Source organism: Manis pentadactyla, chromosome 6 (genome assembly GCF_030020395.1).
Source record: "Manis pentadactyla isolate mManPen7 chromosome 6, mManPen7.hap1, whole genome shotgun sequence".
Classification (NCBI taxonomy): domain Eukaryota; kingdom Metazoa; phylum Chordata; class Mammalia; order Pholidota; family Manidae; genus Manis; species Manis pentadactyla.
The window spans coordinates 22,312,548-22,319,520 of record NC_080024.1 but is presented as its reverse complement, the minus strand read 5'-3'; positions in this window follow the sequence as shown (position 1 = coordinate 22,319,520).

Genomic DNA, 6,973 nt, shown 5'->3' with positions numbered 1-6,973 from the left:
ACGGGCATGGAGATATATGTTTTTTAAAAATCAATCTTACCATTGAATATTTTAATTATTTTTCTATTAATTTAACAAACACTCAATATTACATACTTATAGTGTTTACTCATTTAATTCTTATTAAACCCAATTAAACTATAACAACCTATTATTGATAATGATAATCCTTTTAGTATTTTATAAGTTAAGAAATCATGGCACAGACAGGTTAAGTGACTTGCCCAAGGTCACAGAGTTAGTAAGTGGCAGATTTCAACTCAGACTGTCTGGCTCTACAGTAAGCTGTCTTAACTACTACGGTAGAGTTGCTATCATAAATAATGCTTCAATGAATGTCATCATTTCTTACTTTCCCTTAGAAAGATCCTTAGAATGAGAATGCTGGCTTTTCAAATGCATTGGCAAATGACCTTCCAAAGGTTGATACTTCTCCCTGAGCTGTATATTTCCAGACCGTAGACAATACTGGGTGCAATAATTTAAAACTGAGTTTCATGCTGTTTTAACTTGCATTTCTCACTCACAATCTTCTTCATCTGGTGGACTTAATTTTAGTCGCCTTTTCCCTTCTCATGAAACTCCTGCTTCGGTGTGGCTGTGGTGTCACCATCTGCTTCTCCCTTCTAACTTGTATTAACATTCCTTCTTTGACTCCTTCACTGATATTTCTCTCTGACCTCCTTTTTAATGTTAGTGCTTCTTAGCTCTCCACTTGATTCTCTTCTCATGTTGCAGTCTCCTTGGGAAATCTCATCCATTCCCATGACTTCAGCAACAATTTAAATGCTAATGCCCCACAAATTTTTATCTCCTCCCAGACATCTCCCCTAAATTCTACACATACAGATGTAACTATCTATTAGACATCTTCACCAGGGATATTCTCCAGGCTTTTAAAAACAGAACATGTTTAAAACTGAACTCAACATTTTCTCCCTAAATCTGTTTCTCATCTTGCATTTACCATCTGAATTTGATTCTACCATCATACAACCAAACACCTAATAGGAGACTCAATCAAGACTTGGGATGCACTACAGGATAATGACAAATGGCAATGATTTTGAATCAGGAAAATTTGGATTTGACCTTATCTGTGTTATTTAAAAACTGGATGACCTTGGGAAAATTGTTCAAAACCTATAAATTTAATTTTACATCTGCAAAATGAAGACAAAAATACTTACTTGGTAAAGCTGTTGAGAAGATGAAATGGAATGATGTATATATATTACATATGTTCTTATTGGAGTTCCTGACATACTAAGGCATTTGATAAAGAGTATTGCTATTTTGGGGTTAATATCTCACTTCTCACATCCAGTCCATTTCTGAATCCTGTCATTTCTAACCCTGTAACTTCACTCCAACAATCCTTTCCCTCTCTACCATCCCTGCTGATAATGCCCAATTAAGATCTAGTCACTTCTGCTTCAATGGTTGCAATTTTCTCTAACTCAATGGCATGCAATCTTTTTTTCCTGACATCAACACACAGGATGGGTGATGTTCACATGTGTGATTCTTTCCCCTAGGCATGGTGAATGTTAAGTACAATTCTAGAAGTTTAGGCTGCAACACCAGCTCTTGGAAAACATATTGGAATAGAAGAAAGAAAGAAAACATACTGGAATAAAAGTAAGAGTGACATTATTAAAGGTTAGCTTGAATCTGTTCTAATTTATTTTTTAAGTCTTATGCAAATCTGACTGCTATATTTTTTAGTAGCGAAGTGCTTGCAGCACATCTGTATGTATCTACATCATGGTTGAAAGCTTTTGTTAACCAGCTTCCTTTACCAGTTCTCTCACCCCACACTAATCCCATTTTCCACATTACTGACAAAGTGAGCTAGTTTCTATTAGGTAGACTTTACTATACGCCCTGCATTTTCTATGGGACACAACTCAACCCCCTTTAGTTTGGCACACAAGACCCTCCAGACCAGGGCCTTGTTAGCTTCTTCAGGCTTTTCTCTTTCTATTACTTCACCTTGCTTATCATTCTTAAAACAGCAAAAGAGAGGCATTTTTCACCTCCCTCTCCTCATGTCTCCCCACTGTTCATGCCGTTTTAGTCTGCCTCAGGCTCCAGATGCTCCCTTGAATGTGCTCTTCATCTGGGCACCTATGACCTATATGCCGCTAAATGTCCTGGTTATTTTCCCCTTGGCAGCAGTGGGCACTTTGAACACTCCCTTTCCTCCTAATTCTCTGGCTGCTCCTTTATCAATCACATCTACCCCTTTTTTCCTTCTACCTGTACTTCCATATTCCGCCCCTAGGACTCTCTCCTACACAGGTTTCTTTTCTTCTTTCTTTTCTTTATATTCTAACTCTCTTTGGGAGATCATCTCCACTCTTCATGGTCTCAGTAGCCATCAGTAGGCAGATACCACCAAATCCTTTATTTCTAAGGATTTACCTCTTGGTTGAACCTTATCTACCCAATTGCTCATAGGACTTCCCACTAGGTCTTGCAAGTGACATAAGCACAGTGTTTCCAGAAAGGACTTCATCAATGCTTCATCCTCCCCAACCAAGCTTTTCTCATCAAAATCGCACACTTCCATAAATGGCACTACCCATCCAATTTCTTAAGCCAGAAATCTAGGAGAATCTATATTTGACCTCTTCCACTCTGTTTTGGCCCCTACATTTCAACCAGTCATCATATCTTGTTAATTATACCTCACAATATCTCTAAAACTTGCCACATATCTCCACATCCATCGCTACCTCCTTATTCCAGTTGCCATCATCTCTTACTTAGATTAATCTATCTCCTCCCTCTGATTTCACTCCTCACCAACACTTCCTTCTCCACATTCAGCTGGTTATTTTACCTCAATCCAAATCTGATAATATAACTTCCTATAAAGCCTTTCAAGAAAAAGTTCAAAGATTTAACATGACTGGCAAGGCTTTCCAAGACCTGGGACTGGCCTCTCCCACCAGCCACCTACCAGCCACCTACCATGCTCACACTGTATGGTCTACCTTCATTGAGCTTTGTTCAGTCCCCGTATTTCTTTTTATCTCTGTTCTGCTTGCATGGGATGTTCTCCTCTCCCTACTCCCTTCCTTTTCTTGGCTTGCTCCTACTTCAGAGATCCTGTTCTTCAGGATTGATTATGTCTACCCACTGTAGGTTTCTAAGGTCCCACTACATTCCATATCATTACATCATACCACTTTACTAGAAGCTAACTTCCTACATGAGTGCTAATAATTAAAGTAGATTCACATTGAAGATCTATAAAAAATATTATCTATATAACCTTAAACATTTTAGCCTAATGCATTTAATGCACAATCATTCACCAGTTTCTTGATGTAGGGCTATGGCTTTTAATTTGGAGATGGAAACATTGACTGAAGATCCATTGTCTTTCTTTACTACAGTACATCACGTGTAAGTTCTAGTTTCACTTTATTTAAAGTGGGATGATAACTTAAATGAAGTGAAAATTTAAAGACATTTGCCAACTAAACTGAATGTAGAATTTTATGGGTTATTAAGACTTTCTTTTGAGTCTTTTCTGGTTGTAGATCCTATACCTAATTTTGATAGAAAAGTTTTTAATGATTCTCCATTACAGAGTCTCTCTAAAATATTCTACTTAATTTTCAAAGAAACAACTCTTTCATTTTACACTCTGTTTCATTGAATTATGCAAGCAATGCTTAATTATATTACATGGTTACAATAATAAGTCAACTGTCATAAATAGTTTGGGCATAAAGACAACTAATTCTTGGCAAGCATGCAACTCAGCCCAATGAGAGAAGTGTGTAGGCTTACTGGAGCACAGCCTACTGGCTTTGAGCTTTCACTGAGTTTTCACTGAATATTAATCAGTTTGTTGTGCAAAGGCAACTGATAGTATTAGTTAATTTGCCAAGTCAGTCAAGTGGAGGTCTACTGAGAATGCTCTGTCAACATAGTCTGTCTCTCTTCCACATTGACTGTAGGCACTGTGAGGACAGGAGAAGCATGGATATCAGAAAGAAACCATCTCTCCTTTTATTCACCTCTGTGTTCACTACCATGTGCTGGGAACACAATAAATATTTGCTTAAAGAATGACTATATTAACAAATATGTAGTCTGTCCTTCCTCCGCTAAAGCTCAAATGTCAACTGTTTATACAGCCTGAATTTCCTGAGTGATCTCTCCATCCTCCACAGCAAAATACGTAACTTCCCTTTTTCTGCCCTACTGTACTCTGCAGTTACTCCCAACATACCACTTTATAATACTCTAACATTTGATTTTGTTTCTATTTCTCTTTACTCCATTACTATCTCATAAAGGCAGGAAATTGTTTTTATTTTTTATCTTGTGTTTATTCTATTTGTCCCAGAAAATTAATTAATAGGTGAACAAATAAAATAGCTCTACCATCTAGATATTCTTGTTACCACTTTAGAGGAGGAAACTGAAGCCAGGAAGATTATATAACGTAAGTCATATTACAAGGCAAGTAAATCTTAGGGTCTCCTTGGTCTGTGGATCCCAAAGCGCATGTTCTCTTTCAACTTTGTTATGTCTCCTTCAGTCACCTAGTAAGATAAAACCTCTTCTAGGAATGGAAGCAAAGCATTTCTTGGCCTCAATCAATTCTTTTTACTTGCCAGTTATTTGTGAATATTAATACTTTCTTTGCTTGATTTATTTTATAGACTCATATGTGAACAGCAAGGAGGAAGGGCAGATGAAGAATGCTTTGGAACCAAAGGATATAAACCTGAGCAATAAGGAAGAGTATGTGGTTTGAATCAGAGGAATGTGGGGGCTGAGGTGAGAACGAGATTATATGAAGCAAATCAGACCCAAGGATACAGCTCTATCCTATGGCATACTTAACCTGTGGAATGAGAGCGTTTGTATAAATTAGCCATGCCACTGTTCCCCTCCATGGAGGATACTGCATTTCCCACATGTGGTTTGGGAAGCCTTCCTGGAATAGAATGTTTCCAAGTGATATCTTGAATGGTAGTGAATAATACAGCTTAGTGTTTGGAAAAAGAGGTTTAATTTTCAGGCTGAAAGGCCAGTGATATTGAAGGAACTGACACAAATGGAGAACAGGCAAATCTGGATGATGGGTAGAGTGAAGAAAGAGCCACTGCAGTGTGGGTGAGCAGTGGAGACTCTCCATACAATCTAGAGAAAAGAGCCGGAACAGCCGAATTAAGGATTTCCCTGGACCTCCAACTCCATGCCACTGACCCTGTGTTCACGTTTGATTTTGTCCAAATAAGACTTACCTAATACTCATTTTAGTTCTTTAAACACAGTATCTTATGTCAACTTTCTTCACTCTCAAATTAGTAACTTCATATAGAAAATTCAGAGCTTAATCAATTCTCCAGTTTTCTTAACACTTCAATAACTCAGTTTCTTTCAATATACCTAATAATGTAGAGGTTTGACTTCTTGTATCTCACTAAGAATTAATTATCTTCCATATCATCTGATTAAAACATATCCAGGATATACTACTATCCTTCCTACTTCTCCTTGTTTTTAACTTAATTCAGCAAAGGTGTATGTCTCTGTGGTCACCTTCTTCAATATCACTATGACCATAACATCATCTCTTTTATTTTTCTTTCCCTTTTATAAATCCTCTTAACCCACAAGAAAGATGGGTCTGTGATCTTTCACTTTTCCAACTACCAATTCACTTCCATCACTTTACCATGAATTTACTTCCCCTAAAATTAGATTGGCTATCTTCACTGAAAATTACAAACACAAAATCATCTAAAAACATAAAATATAAATAACATTCAATATACTTCTTTCATCTTCAGTTTAAATCCCTGGTCTATCACTTGTTAACTCCATAAATTTAGGCAAGCCACTAAGTCCTTTGAAGTCTCTTGTTTCTCCATCTAAAAAATTGGGTTGACAAATGGTATCTACTTCAAATGATTGTTTTGAGGATGAAATAAGAAAAGCATGGAAATCAGCACAGTAACTGGGACATGATAAGGACTTAATAAAAGATAGCTGTGGTCATTATTATAACACAGGAGTACTTATGTAGTTGAGTTTAATTATTAGGATAGATCACTGAGCCCTTGAAATGTGGCTGGTCCAAACTGAGATGCACTATGAAATGTAAAATACAAACTGGATTTCAAAGACTTTAAGGAAACCGAAGAAGGTAAAATATTTCATAAATTTTCATATGCTTACATGTCAAAATGGTATTTTAGATATACTGGATTAAATAAAATATTATAATTTCCATCATTTAAATTCTTAATGTGGCTATAAGAAAAATTTTAAATGGCATACGTAGCTTGTAATTTGTGGCACATATTACATTTCTACGGCACAGTGCTACTAAAGATAATGACAATCACAAACTCATGAGTAGATTCAGTTTTACTTAGAAGTCCTGTCATAAACTTTCTCAGGTGAAATTTATTCTTATAATATATACACACTTAAAATATTTTGAAATCTTTTACTACAAGATACATAGGAGATACTTTCTTAGGATTACAGATTTTAAATGATTAATATTTTATAATTTGAAATGGTTTTTATATCACACTTGTCAAATGCCCCCCTTTTATATAGCCTATGAAGAATAATACTAAAGATTTACTTGGGCACTGTTTATTTATGTACCTAGTTAATTTATATCTGTGTGTGTAATTAAAGATCTACATGACAATAAATGGGAAAACTTACTTAATTTTACTACAAGGCATGCGGGTTACCAGAAGATCAATAATAGATTATGGTTAAAAAGTGGTCCTAGAGAAGCCTACGTAAGTAAAAGAAATTGCCTAAAAGCTGCGTCGGGATACAGGGTTGCTCTATAACTGTACATCCTACCTCTTTGTGGGACCTTGAATATTATCTCCTATGATGAAATCCCAGTTGCCAGTCATGTGATTAACTAGCTGTGAAGAAAAAAAGTTTATTTAAATAAATTCACCAAAGA